The 14,900-nt window shown below is 45.0% G+C and overlaps 1 protein-coding gene across 3 annotated transcripts in view; it reads left to right on the top strand.

Annotated features, from left to right (window-relative positions):
* SH3TC2 (SH3 domain and tetratricopeptide repeats 2) overlaps positions 1-14,900 on the top strand; it is a 364,632-nt gene that overhangs the window by 122,662 nt on the left and 227,070 nt on the right. Inside the window, exon 19 of one of the 3 annotated variants that reach the window (XR_014055499.1) lies at positions 11,005-11,113. The gene's annotated coding sequence lies outside the window, so the exon portion shown is untranslated. Of the gene's footprint in view, positions 1-11,004; positions 12,188-14,900 lie in introns of those variants that run through there. The other 2 variants (XR_014055497.1, XR_014055496.1) reach the window with 2 other exon arrangements.

Below are 14,900 nucleotides of genomic sequence, written 5' to 3'. Positions count from 1 at the left end.
TAAATTATTCCTGAAGGAAAAAAGAAGTCATTTTAAAAAATTAAAGAATGGTATAGAAGACATAGACTTACAGCAAAAATGGAGAATGTGGTGTGAGAATGGACTTTGCAGCCTGGAAGGTCTGTCATCCTGTGCTCCTGTGGAACTGTCAGATTTAGTGACAAGGCTACAGGTATCATCCTGCAAAGATCTTCAAGCCCACTCTAGCTGCCAGGTGCCCCAACCAAGCTTTCCAGGATGTCCAGCCTGGAAGGATGCTGGCCTCATGTCCCTTCCCCTCTCTGCTCAGAAACATCAATAGCCCAGCACCCTGCCTGCAGCCCTCCTCCAGTTATCCATCTTAAGACCCACTGCTCCTCCCTAAAATGCCTGGAGACCTTGGCCCCAGATCATGGCCTCTTGCTAGTCACCAACATCCTCCACACGTGCTGACTCCTCCTGTAAATCCCTACAGTTCCTGAAAACATGGTATGGGACCATGCTCTGAGGAGGACTGTGTGTTGTTTGGCAGGGTTCTGTTTCAAGAAGTTTTGGAATGTAAACAGAATGTGGAACAGCTGCAGAGGAAGGGGAGAGAGAGAAAGCAGAAGGTGGGGCGCGGGGAGTAGGGTTTGGGAAAGTTGGGGTCGTGGTGGTGACAGAACCCCTGCCTCTCACTCTCAATTCTTCATATTTTTTTTCATTCTTCATCTTTTAAACAAGTGGCCACTTTGGACTGAAGTCTGTCAAGTAGCACAAACAAGGCAGTTTTGCAGGGACTGAAAGTGTGAGGACCAAAGCATTGTTTTTAGCGCCCAGCTTCCAATAAATGTTATCCTTTAGTATGATTTAGAATACAACATCATGCTTGATTCTCATAAGACCCTGTGAGCAGAACGTGTCAGGTACTCTCATGGCCATTTTACAGGCATGGAAACTGAAGCTGAGAGAGTTAAAAATGACTAGAGTGTGGTCCTTTAGCGAGTCTGTGATGGTAATTAGGCTCAGTAACAAGGTCTACGGACTTCACATCCTACGCTCTTTAAGCTGATACCCTACCACTATGCTTTGTTGTTGTTTAGTTGCTAAGTTGTGTCCGATTCTTTTGCAATCACATGGACTGTAGCCTGCCAGGCATCCTCTGTCCATGGGATTTCCCAGGCAAGAACACTGGAGTGGGTTGCCATTTCATCCTCCAGGGAATCTTCCCAACCCAGGGATTGAACCTGTGTCTCCTGCATTGCAGGTGGATTCTTTATTGCTGAGCCACCAGGGAAGCCCACCACTCTGTTTACCTTTTAGTCATTGATTGGAAAAAGATGTTCATCTGATTTGTTGCTTGTTTTTTCACATACATTAGAGGAAAAGACACTTTAACCTTTTTAGAAAGTTCTGTGGTCCTCACACTCAGAATATTTGGCCAAATTCCTAACACAAAATACTCTGAGGTTTTCATTGGCTTGTCCGTTGTGTAAGTATGCTGTGGGTCACCACTAAGGCAATATTATGCAATTGGAAGCAGAATTTAAATTGAAGCTTCTGTCCATCATCCCTAGTGTGTGCCGGTGGAGCCCTCCACTGACTTATACCATCACAATTCTTCCTGGTGGCATTGTATCTTTTAGGCAGATTAAAATGCATTTATTTGATCATTTATTTACTTTACTTGGCAATTACTGATATTCTTTGAGTGCCAAGAAACTAATACATTTTAAACTGTTGGATTATGAGTGTTGGAGTATTTTAGAGAGCTTGGAAAATAGCATCCCTCTTCCCTGTCTGAGCTGAAAACTGTCAGGAAGATGAAGATTGAGATGTCAGCATTATTACTGATTGAAGCTGGGTGGGGCGTGCTCCTTAGCTGTGGAGTCAAATGCGTGTGCTGATGTGTCTCACCAGTGCCTGGCAGGACAGGGCCACCAAAGGCTTTCCAGCAGGTACAGAACTGGCCCCAAGCTTCCTGCATGGCATCGGGCACAGATTGATAGCAGTCCCCTTTCTGCTAGAACCTGTCCCAGGAGAAGTGAGGGTGTACCCAGAATCTCGAATCTCTTCTACACTGAGCAGTCAGACAAATCCCCTTTTCCTCTTGTAAGGAGGGCTGTGGGAAGAAAGATGGCAGAAGTGTTTTCAAGATGAAGTTCTTTTACATGGAAATATGAGTGATGAGGGCTTCCCAGGTGGCCCTAGTGGTAAAGAACCTGTCTTTCAGTGCAGGAGACATAAGAGATGCAAGTTCCATCCCTGGGTCAGGAAGATCCTTTGAAGAGGGGAATGGCAGTCCACTCCAGTATTCTTACCTGGAGAATCCCATGGACAGAGGAGCCTGTTGGACTATCGTCCATACGGTTGTGCTGCAAAGAGTTGGACACGACTGAATTGACTTAGCTTGCATGCATGCATGGGTGATGAGGAAGATTTCCACCTTAACATTGAGAAAGGAATGAAGGAATTTATAACTACTTCTAGCCAATTCTCTTGGAATTCTTCACAAGTTATGAACTAGGTATCCTATATACATTGAAGAATGTTAGAATTGTGTAAACCTCTACCTGGATTGTCTGTGTTTCAAAGGAAAAATATTTGAATGCTATGGTGGTGGAATATTGTCCAATCTCTAGTTTGTCATTGTAGGCTAAAGCAGGCTGTGTTTCTTGGAAGCAGACATGGGGATGAAATTTGGGGTGTGAGATGTTGATACAGGATCAATACCTGTGAAAAGAAAGGGGAGGATGTAGGAGTGGGCAGAGGAGGAAGTCAAAGCAGGCCTGACAAAACCTGAAACAACCGGGTAGGGAGCTCGGGAGTGAATGTTACCCTTCAGTGTCACCCCACAGTAGGCCAAAATGCTCCTGCCTCCTCCCTCAGTTGCTGGCTGGGACTCAGGCCCCATGGCTCTCTGTAACTGAGGCAGACCCTGCAGGAGCTCTCGACTGGGCAGCAGGATCTGGGCAGCTTGTGTGCACGTCCGCCACGAGGGCCCTTCATTTCCCAGTCCCTGACTCTGCCTGCTGTCTCATTCTCTGCTGCTGCCTGCCTTTTTCTTGACACTTTAGTGAAGCCCAGTTGCTTTACTTCCCACCAGCCCTCATGCCTCTGGTTGTCATCTAAAATATCTATTCTGATCTATCATTCTCATTTCTCACGACTCAGTTTGGGTATCATTTCCTCCAGGAAGGTTTCTCTGACCCTCAGGCTTGGCTGAGCACCACTCCTCCAGTATTCATAGCCTTCTCCTTTGCTGTTGTTCGTTACTCGATCATGGCTGACTCTTTGTGACCTTATGAACTGTAGCATGCCAGGCTTCTCTGTCCTTTACTACCTCTTGGAGTTTGCTGAAACTCATATCCATTAAATCAATGATGCCATCCAACTGTCTCATCCTCTGTTGCCCCCTCTTCCTGCTGCCCTCAGTCTTACCCAGCATCAGAGTCTTTTCTAGTGAGTTGGCTCTTTGCATCAGGTGGCCAAAGTATTGGAGCTTCAGCTTCAGCATCAGCCTTTCCAATGAATATTCAGGGTTGATTTCCTTTAGGATTGACTGATTTGATCTCCTTGCTGTCCAAGAGACTCTCGCGAGTCTTCTCCAGCCTTAGCACTTACCAAATGAGATTACATTTGCTGTGGACCAACCTGTCTCTGCCAGGTCTAAGTTTGTCTCCAGGATTGTCTCTTGTTTGCCTTCGGACCAAGAGTGCCCAGAAAGGTCCTGGTACATGGCAGGTGTTCAACAGACATCCGTCTTCTTATCCCCGCTTCCCCCTTGAGAGAGCCATGCCCTCACCCAATGAACATTCATTGAGCACTTTTGTGCAGCCATAACAGGGCATCACAGAGCACTGGACTGAACTCATTACTGTAACCACCACAGTGCTCAGAATAGAATCTTGTATATTATCGTTTTTCGGAAAACACTGTTTTTTTTCAATCAGGCCCTATTTTCTCTTGCCAAAATTGCTTCAACACAGGATCTGGAAGCTGTGAAGGACTTGAGCAAGCATTGCCAGGCACAGGGACAAGCAAGGCCTCAGAGCACATTTGAAATAATTTCTTAGGGGATGAAACTGCTAAGGTAAATGCACTTGTTTTTCTTGGAGCATAACTGCTTTACAATGTGTTGATTTCTACTGTACAACAAAGTGAATCAGCTATATGTATACATCTATCCCCTCCCTCTTGGACCTCCCTGCCACCTCCACTCCCATCCCACACCTGTAGGTCACCACAGAGCACCGAGCTGAGCTCTCTGTGTTATACAGCAGCTTCCCGCTAGCTATCTATTTTACACACGGTAGTGTATATAATCCCAATCTCCCAATTCACCTCACTCCCTTCTCCCCTCTTCATGTCCGCCTGTCCATTCTCTATGTCTGCATCTCATTCCTGCCTTGCAAATAGAATCATCTATGCTATTTTTCTAGATTCCCCATATATGCATTAATATATGATATTTGCTTTTCTCTTTCTGACTTACTTCACTCTGTAAATGCCCTTCTTGATTTGCTTTTATCTATGTCAAGGAGGAGGGCCTCCCTGATGGTTCAGTGGTAAAGAATCCTCCTGCCAATGCAGGAGATGTGGGTTCCATCCCTGGGTTGGGAAGATCCCCTGGAAGAGGGCATGGCAACCCACTCCAGTATTCTTGCCTGGAGAATCCCATGAACAGAGGAGCCTGGCGGGCTACAGTCCATGGGGTCGCAAAGAGTTGGACATGACTGAGCGACTAACACTATGAAGATGAATGCATCCTGGATGATTAGATCTGTAAAGAGTTTCAGGATGATGAGGTGAGGATGGGTGTGAAGTTTGCACAGAGTGCCTACAATTACACATTCCCCAACAAAGAGGAAGAATGAGGAAGCTGAAGAAAGTTTGACCTTGTCCCTCCCCTCAAGTTCAGTTCTGTGGAACACTCAGAAAGAGCTGGAGAGGCCACAAGATGCCAGCCCGCTCACCCCAGATTGGCATGGAATTCTGAAAACAAATGCTTTCCAGTCTGGCTGAGCCTCAAATCCTGTGCAGAGGCAAGATCTGACATGCAGAAACATATCAGGGGCTTCAAACCAGCCAAACAGGAAAAGAAAAGGCCCCTTCAATTGTTTGAGGGAGAAGAGGAAGACCAGAGGCAATATTATCTTTCATCAACCACTCCCCATGAGGGAATGAGCTTTCCAAAGTGTACAGACTACACTTAGCAGGGCAGGGAGGAGCCACCTCTTTCTTCACTAAAAAAGCCTGATTCTGACCAGATACCAAATCATCGAGAACTGGGACTACCTGGGGTCCAATCAGAGCCAGTCGCTGGGTTGGTGTTGATTATCTTTTCTGTCCTGTGTGTGTGGGTGGGAGGGGGACTGTGAGATTTATGTTTCAGAGGTTCACCAGGTTTGTCAGGAGTCCTGGCTTCTGACCTGTGGGCTGGGGGCACAGACAGGGTTGTGAGCCAGTTCCTGTCCCCCAGGGGCCAGAGGCCAGTCGGAGAGACACACACACGACGTTAGTGACGGCAGCAGCAACTGCTATGTTACTGAGAGCTTTCTGTGAACTGTTAACCTCATTTCTTCCTTATAATGGCACTAAGAGACGTTACTCCTCACAGCAATTCTCCATTACATGCACAAGGAAACAGACTCACTGAGCTTAGTTACCTATTCCAAGTCACCATGGCAAATAGATGGTAGAAGAAAGACTCAAAGACTCAAGTCTGTGTGACTCATACTCTAAGCCGAGGTTCTCAACTGGGAGTAGTTTTGGTCCCTTTCCTCCACTCCCCAGGGGACACTGGCAATGTCTCGGGGCATTTTTGTTGTCACAGTGTGAGAGATGGCCGCTGGTATCTAGTGGGTAGAGGCCACCGATGCTGTTTTTAAGCATTCCACAGTGCTCAGGTCAGCCTCACCCCCACCCCAACAAGGATGTATCGGGCCCAAAATGTTAATAGTGCTGAGGCTGAGAACTGCTGCTCTAGGCCATCTCTGTTCACTTCATTAAAACAGGGCTTGCCTGATGTCTCAGCTGGTGAAAAATCCACCTGCAATGCGGGAGACGTGACTTGGATCCCTGGGTTGGGAAGATCCCCTTGGAGGAGGGCATGGCAACCCACACCAGTATTTTTGCCTGGAGAATCCCATGGACAGAGAAGCCTGGTGGACTGCATTCCATGGGGTCTCAAAGAGTCAGACATGATTGAGTGACTAATCACACCACCCTTCTCACCCAGTTATGTTTAGCTTAGTTCCTCAATGTTTCATTTGTGGGACTCATCCCAGTGTATTATTTTTACTGCTTGTGATTTCTGTTGCATATGTCTTCCTCACTGTGGGCTGCTTGAGGGCAAAGACTGCCTTCCTCCTTTAGTCCTCTGTCTCCAACACCTGGCACAGTGCCTGGGACATAGTAGGTGCTCAGTGAATATTTATGGAATGAGTAAATAAGCAAATAGAGAATTTAACACTCTGTACAAGGTCACAAGAACAAACTGGCAAACATAGTATTAAATCCTACGTCTCTCTGATTCCAAGTGTGCTCCTTACCCACATGCACAAGACTAAAACAATTTAGTGTCATAGGACAGAGGATTGTGCTCTAGGAGCTCTGAGTCCCACAGAGGAGAGAGGACAAGTCAGCGAGTGTCAGAGTGTGATGCCAAATTCAAACTGGGAGATAAATAAGGGGTGGAAGGAGATGGGAAGAGGCTCAGGGCTCAGCCAAGGGCCCTGGCACTTACAGATGGAGAGAGGACTTAGTGGAGAGTTTCTCAGATATTAAAAGAATGGTTTAAAGTGACCAGAATCAATCATTCTCCCCTTTAAGCAAAGATAGGTGATACAGCATTTCTCTTTTCCCAGGCTTCAGGGACTCTGGTCCTCCTTCAGTCCCCCACAATAATGGCTGGTGGCACCACAGATGCTTATTCACATCCTAGAATGTCCCTAAAGTCAAGCTCCAGGCTGGCTCCATCTGGCAAATGCAAGCCTGGCAGCAGTTGTCTCCTGCCCCAGGCTTGTGTCTCCTCTGCAGCCTGCCAGCCTGCCAGTGACAGCCTTTTGGGAGCCAGTGTGGGAGCAAACTCCCATGACTCATGGCTGGGGAAGCTGTCAGGGTGAGGGGAGGCAAGGACACACAGGGTAAGGGCAGGCAGACAGGGGAAGGCAGGAGGAAGTGGGGAGTGCAGGGGAAGGAGGGAGCCAAGTTAGTGACAGAACAGGGAAGAAGGAAGCAAGAGAGGGATGGAAGGAGGGAAGGAAATACTACAAGTAATAGTAACGATAGCAAACACTTTGAGTATTGACAGTAGTCTCAAATTGTGTAAAATCATTACAGTGCATGTTGCTGCTGCTGCTGCTAAGTCGCTTCAGTTGTGTCCGACTCTGTGCGACCCCATAGATGGCAGCCCACCAGGCTCCGCCATCCCCGGGATTCTCCAGGCAAGAACACTGGAGTGGGTTGCCATTTCCTTCTCCAGTGCCTGAAAGGGAAAAGTGAAAGTGAAGTCGCTCAGTCGTGTCTGACTCTTAGCGACCCCATGGACTGCAGCCTACCAGGCTCTCCATCCATGGGATTTTCCAGGCAAGAGTACTGGAGTGGGGTGCCATTGCCTTTTCCTTACAATGCATAATCGCCTTTAATCCTGAAACAGTTCGTGGGGTAGTTTTCCTTTGTCATGTCCTTTTTATGGATAAAAAACAACAACAATAAAACCCCTAAAAATCATAGAGACCTTAACCAGTCTAAGAACACACAGGTTGTTTTTTGGTGGATTTATATGGGAAAAAAAGAAGGAAAGAATTGATATTGTAGATGGTGACGAATAAACTCAAGGTTGCATGGTGTGTGTGGGGGCAGATGGCAGAGTCCTGGAAGCTGGACTCTGGCTCAGAATCTTAATGAACGTCTGTCTTTAACTGTCCTACTTGTGTAGTATTTTAGGATCAGCCTCAGAAGTTTCTTTGCTTGAATGGGCTTCACTGACAGATCATATTGGAGAGTGCTTGGTGACATGTGAGCCCAAGAAAATTCCAATGCCATTGTTAGATACTGATTCTTCCTTCCTAACACAAAGCAATCAGGGGTCATAAAAGTAATCTGATCTTACGATGCTTGCTGCAAGGAAAACAAAGGAAGTTAAAATAAAATATATACAGATAGCTTTTCTATGCTTTAACATCTATGGGTCACTTTCACATCTGTTATCTCTTGTGATATTTTCATTCTGTGGTAGGTGTCAGGCTCCACATTTCACCAAAGAAGAAATAGGTTCAGAGAGAGGAATTTCAATTAGTAAAAACCGACGATTCAAATCTGGGTCTTCTCCAAATCTCTAGCTCCTTCCTGAATATAAATCTTGGGCACAGTACTGAAAGTCATGCTCAGTGTCTCTTAAATGCAGTTATTTACTTTCTTTTTAAACTAAGTTCCCAGAATGAAAGTTTCTGTGAAACAAGACCTTAGCCAGTTTCTCATGAAAAGAAGACTAATGCTAGGTTCTAATTAAAATCATATTTCTTGTATCAAATGTCCTTTCGATAATTGTTTATAAAAGAGCTCATTTAAAATAAAAATGTTAGTTTCCCCCCAAAGTAATATGTGTCCTTCTAGGAACAAATTAATAGAAGCTAACAGTAGTGTTCTTGGAAATTCCTTGGATAAATAATTTTGTACACACTGTTCCCTTTAGCCCTGACTTATCCGGGGCTACACCCTTGTTCCTCTCTTGAACCAACTCAGCTGAAGTCCTCTTATTCTCTGCACTCAGGTTGCCTTTCCTTCCCTCCACTCCACCTCCCACACCTTATGGCTCTTTCTTTCCATGTAATTTCCTAGCCCTTGCTATCCACACCCCTTAGAAATGAAAACCCCACAGGGCTGAGTCCTGATTTTTCTTCACTGTCACTGTGTCCTCAGCGTGCTACCTGGCTCATAGCAGTTGCACAATAAATATTTGTTGGGTGAATGAATGCGTGGGTCACTAGCCATTGGACACAGCCCAACTAGCATTGTTAATGTTAGTTCTCTCTTTCTTTGCTTGTCTCTTCTATTTATATCCCTAATACCAACCCTGGCACATGAAATGGGAGCTTTGTAAATGTTTGTCAAGTGAATCAAGGAGTGAAAGAAATATTGAAATATTGTTTTATAAAACCTACTTTCAATAGAAACAGAATTTATACATCTTGTGAAATAACATCATATCTCTCCTGTGTCTTGAAAAGAGTGGAGGTTGGAGGTTGGGTGGTGGCATGGCAACTCACTTCAGTATTCTTGCCTGGAGAATCCTATGGACAGAGCAGCCTGGCAGGCTACAGTCCATGGGGTTGCAAAGAGTCAGATATAACTGAAGTGACTTAGCATGCACACATAGGTATGTGAGTGCATGTTTATGGTCCATCTGCATGATCACAGATTCCTAATGCTTCTGGCTGATGGAGACCTTAACAATCAAGTGGCAGTAATGATAATACTGATGTTTAACAGTTACTGGATATTTTAGTCCAGGCTTTATGCCAAGACATTTTTTGTATTAACTTACTAAATTCTTATAACCTATGTTGTGGGGGTATTTATTATTCCCATTCAACAGCTGAGGAAACTGAGGTACAAACAGCGACATCAACAGGACTCTCTGAAGCCTTATGGATATATACGTGGGTGCTTCTAGGCTGCTCTGGGAATGAGGGAAGGTGCAAGACCATGTGAAGGCAAGGAAGGTCATCAGGCAAGAGCCTGCTCTCCTCTCCTGTATCCAGAGCAGTTGTTCTGTTAAATGTTTTACATATCAGGCTTCTGCAAAAATATTTCTTAGAGAAACAAGGTTTTATATAGCTAGAAAAGAAAGATAGTTTAGTTTTACAGATAGGATACAAAGATTTTAGGGGCATTAAATCCCTTGGTAGTTGTCATCAGTGTCTAAGCCAGGTCTAAAAATCTCAACTCCAAACAGTCCAGAATCTAATTCCTAGGCCAAGTTACTTGGGTGCCTGGGTATTTCCATAATGGCCCTTAAATTTGGTATAACTCATTGATCACGACTTCTTTGTCCAAACTTTCCAGATGTATATTCTGAGTAATACTGAGTAAAATAAGGTCAGTTACAAGGTAAATTTAGAAGTATTTGTCTTGCAGAGTTCTTAGAGGAAAACAGGAAGAACGAGGCAAAGCTAGACAAGGCAGGAAGTAGAAAGAGTACTCAGGACATTTGGAGAAGACCTGTGTGTGTGTGTGTGTGTGTGTGTGTTTGGAGGTGTCTGTGGGTGGGTGGGGTACTGTGTATTCCAAAGTAGGCAGGCTTCTGACCCTGGAATAAAAATGGCAACAGCAATAACAATAGCAATAATGTTACTTTTTGAATGGCTAACATGTGACATGTTCACAAGCTCAGTGCTTTACATGCAGCATCATTTTTAATATTGAGGTCAATCAGCTCTTCTCATTTCCTTGAAGAGGAAATAGAAACTTGTAGAGCTGATAAGTGGCAGAGAGGAAACCAGCATCTGTATGGCATAAAAGTGCATGATCTGAATCCTTCAGCTACACTGTGACTTCAGAGTCCCCAGAATCACTGGGACTCAGGCATTTCTGTACCCACTGGCAGCTCTTGGGGCTGGGTCTGCCTCAGAGCAAGGGCCCCTGACCTTGACTCAGAGACACCACGAGAAGCTTGAATTAGATCTCCCTTTACAGCAAGCTAAGCCAGTCCAGGGTGATTCAACCACCTGCTACTTGGGTGCCTGGGATTCTTTGACCTGGAAACCAAGTCTCCCATTCCCCAGAGATAAAATACTGAAATTCTTGGTGGCTGCCTTTTAGTCAATGAGCAAGTCAGAAAAAAATGGCCAAAAGTCATCCCTGAATTTTTATAGCCTTTTAAGATTTTCAAAGCATCTCCCCTCTGTGTGTTTTAAAGGTCATTAGAACCTTGTGTCAACTGCTATTTGACAGATCAGATCAGAATGAAGGAAAAATTTATGGAGAGTTACACACATCTCAGAAGTGGTTGACCAAGAACTCAATCCCTTGTCTTTTCAGGTCACTTCCTCTTTGCCAGGAACTAGAACGATGAAGGTTCTAAAAGGAGTGAGAAGTCTTAAGGTCAGGAGGGAAGCTCTGCTGAGCGGCCCAGTGTGGAAAAAACCCGGTAAGTGACTCTTCAGAGGGTACGGCGCTGGCTGGCCCTGCTTCCCGTTAGCTGGGTGGGGGCCCAGAAGAGCTGTGCCCGGAGGTATTTTTGTCTTGTTGCTTCAGCTCAGAAAGCTCCACTTGGAATGATTTATGATGATTTCTTGGGTTTGTTTTGTAAACACAGCCCATACCACAGGAGGGAGTTACATTCCCAGGGTCTTCCTTCACAAGTGGTATTGCTCTAAAACTGTTTGGCTTTGGGCTGATGTTCTCAAGTTGTTGAATCTAGAACATAAGGATGGTGAGAAGCCTCAGAGGTCATCTAGCCCATCTGTCTCACTCTATTGTTGGTGAAGTTGAGGCCTAGAGATGGGGAGGGAGTTTCCTGAAGCATACAGTCAGCTACAGGCAACAGCTGGGCACGAACACCTGCACACCTTCAGGTGTTTCTTCCATGATTACTGTTGCTCTGGGGGGAGAAATGTGAGCACAACGGATACAGTCTACTGCTTCATGGAGCTCAGACTTTATAAAGGATATCGACTAAACAAGTCATTAAAAACCACTTTCATATATCACTTCACACTTGTCAGAATGGCTGTTATCAAAAAGACAAGAAATAAATGTTGGAGAGGGTATGGAGAAAAGGGAATCCTTGTGCACTGTTGGTAGGAATGTAAATTGGTACAACCACTTTGGAAAACAGTCTAGAGGTTCTTCAAAAAATTTAAAATATAATTACCATGTGACTTAGAAATTTTATTTCTGGGTATTATCTGAATACCCAGAAACTAGAAAAGATATGTGCACTCAGTGTTCATTGCAACATTATCTACAATAGGCAAGATATGGAAGCAACCTAAGTGTCCATCAATAGATGAATGGATAAAGAAGATGTGGAACATATAACTAGTGGATTATTACTCAATCATAAAGAAGGATGAAATCCTGCTATTATGATAAAATGAAAGGACCTGGAGAGTATTATGCTAAGTAGAAATAAGTCACAGAAAGACAAATACCATATGATTTTCCTTATATGTGAAATAAAAAAAAAAAGCAAATGAGCAAACATAAAAAAACAGAAACAGACTTCCAGATACAGAAAACAAACGATGGTTGCCAGAGTAGAAGAAAGTAGGGGGATGGGTGAAACAGGTTGTGAAGGGGATTAAGAAATACAAACTTCTAGTTATAAAATAAACAAAGTCACAGGGATGTAATATAGGGAATACAACCAATAATATTATAATAACTTTCTATGATGACAGAAGGTAACTAGACTTGTTATGGTGATCATTTCATAATGTATAAAGATACTGAATCACTATGTTGTACCCTTGGAACTGATATAATATTTTTAGCTAATTATACTACAAATAAAAACATACACACACAAGATAATTAAAAATGTTGCAGGAAAGGAGTACAGGTACTCTGAGGACTTATAACAAGAGGGCCTAACCTGGCCTAGGGTTGAGTGATGGTTGCCTTGAGGGCATGAGGTTTAGAAGGAGGAGGAAGAGTTGGTCAATGGAACAGTAGGAGAGAATTCGTTCTGGGAGGAGGGAACAGCACGAACCCTAGGCAGGTGGAAGCATGAATCTGAGGCTCCAAAAACTGGCTAGTGCCTGAGCCAGGGACCACAAGGCAAGGTTAGGAACAGGGACAGGGGAATCTAGCGGGTCTTATGGGAATTTAATTTGTACTCTAAACACAGTGGAGAGCCACGGGAGTTTCAAGCAAAGGAGCAGGAAAGTGATGAGGTTTGGCTTGATTTTTCAGTCAGGATGCATTGAGAGGAATGGGCTGGGGAGCACTGATACAGAGACTGACTCCTTCCCCTGTGCACAGTGGCTCTTATGCCTCAGAATTCCCCATCAGCCTATGCTCTGCTAGGAGAGTGGATTTCAGTTGTGTTGTTGTTTTTTGTTGTTTGTTTGTTTGTTTTAGGGCAGGTGTTGAGCACAAAGCTGGGCACAGGACACATGCCTTGTAAAACCTTTGTGGCCTAAGTTGGGGCAAAAGTCAGATAATGGGGTCTTCACTGGTGTTTGAGGGACACAGTGGAAGCTGGCAGGGCCTGGAGGAAATGCCTGGGCTGGAGGAGGTGATGCCAAGGGGCCAGGGTGCAAGCTGGTGGACCTTGATGGCAGGCCTGGCCTCAGCCTCTTGACTTGGATGTGACCCAAGCCATTCTTGTGAACTTGCAGCTAGAGAAGAAGATGCATGTCTTCAGGGGTCTGTGAATGCAGGGAGCTCCAGAGCTATGGAAACAGCCCCACAACAGCCTCTGCATGCCAAGCAGGGCCATCAGAATCTGGAATTTTCCACCTCTGATTTCCAGTTTATAAAAACCTGGATATGATGGATCTAGAAAGCAACCCTCTCTTACACAGGTCTCAAAGCTTCCTCTTACAGAGAGTTTTATAGTTCAAAAGCTAATTTCAATGCTCTGTCCTTTTCCTGTCTCTCTGTTGTTCTGCTTCTCCATCTTTCTTTCATTTTTGTCTTAGGAGGCTATTAGGTGGTTAAAAGCAATAGGCTTTAGAGATCAGCAGGTCTGGGTTTGAATTGTGGCTTTTCCACTTGCTGGGTGAGTCACTTTGGGTACATTTCTTAACCTCTTGGATTCTCAGTTTCCTCATTAGCCAAATGGGTATATTACTTTTTTAAAACGGAGTTGCAAGTTTGAATCAGGTAATATGCATAACATACATAAGAACTCAGCACATGGTAGGTGCATAATAACTTGGTATTACTAGTCATTTGTTCGGTGTTTATCTGGTAGTTACTGTGGGCCAGGCACCAGGATCATAATGCGGATCCCTAAAATGCCCCTTTTAAGTGTCAGGGAGGGATCAGTGTTCCCAAAGCCCAGTGGCAGCAGGTGAAGAAAATGAACCCCCTAGGCAGGATCTGGAAAATGGCCCCAGATCTAGAAATGGATCTAGCTGCTGTCTGAATGACGCTGTCAAGGACCTAGGATCTCACTTTTTACCATATTTTCCCCTTGCAGTTTCCTTGTTCCATTTTGTTCAAATTAAAAATCGCATTGTGTCTACTACCATGTGGCAGGCCCTGGGCTGCTGCTGCTGCTGCTTCTAAGTTGCTTCAGTTGTGTCCGACTCTGTGCGACCCCATAGATGGCAGCCCACCAGGCTCCCCCGTCCCTGGGATTCTCCAGGCAAGAACACTGGAGTGGGTTGCCATTTCCTTCTCCAGTGCATGAAAGTGAAAAGTGAAAGTGAAGTCGCTCAGTTATGTCTGACTCTTCGAGACCCCATGGACTGCAGCCCACCAGGCACCTCCATCCATGGGGTTTTCCAGGCAAGAGTGCTGGAGTGGGGTGCCATTGCCTTCTCCAAGGCCCTGGGCTAGGTACTGCAAAGGACTCCAAGGTGAGTAAGCTGTGGCCTCAGTCAGTCTGATAGTGCCCACAGGATGGCAGCTGGGATGGTCATGACACTAGACTTGCCCCGTGAGGAATGACTGCAGGGACCAGTCTCTTTAGCTTGATGGTGAAGGACTCAGTGAACCTTCTAGTTTCTGAAGGCTATCATAGGAAAGGGGGGTGGGTCACATGTTATTTTGGAGTCCCTCAGAGGCAGAACTAGGGCCCATGGAAGAAATCAGCATAAGACATATTTTGTCTCATTAGAAGGAATGGATCTTTCTAATACCTTTGAGTGTCTAGCTCAATCGGAAAAGGCTCTCTGGTAAGCAGAGCAAGCTCCATCTCTAGAAATGTTCAGCATAAACACCCACCAGGGTGTTGTAAAGGGAATGTCTGATTTGGGTGG

Source organism: Giraffa tippelskirchi, chromosome 6 (assembly GCF_054371585.1).
Source record: "Giraffa tippelskirchi isolate mGirTip1 chromosome 6, T2T-mGirTip1v1.2.pri, whole genome shotgun sequence".
Lineage (NCBI taxonomy): Eukaryota > Metazoa > Chordata > Mammalia > Artiodactyla > Giraffidae > Giraffa > Giraffa tippelskirchi.
This window is presented reverse-complemented; position numbering and strand designations above follow the sequence as displayed.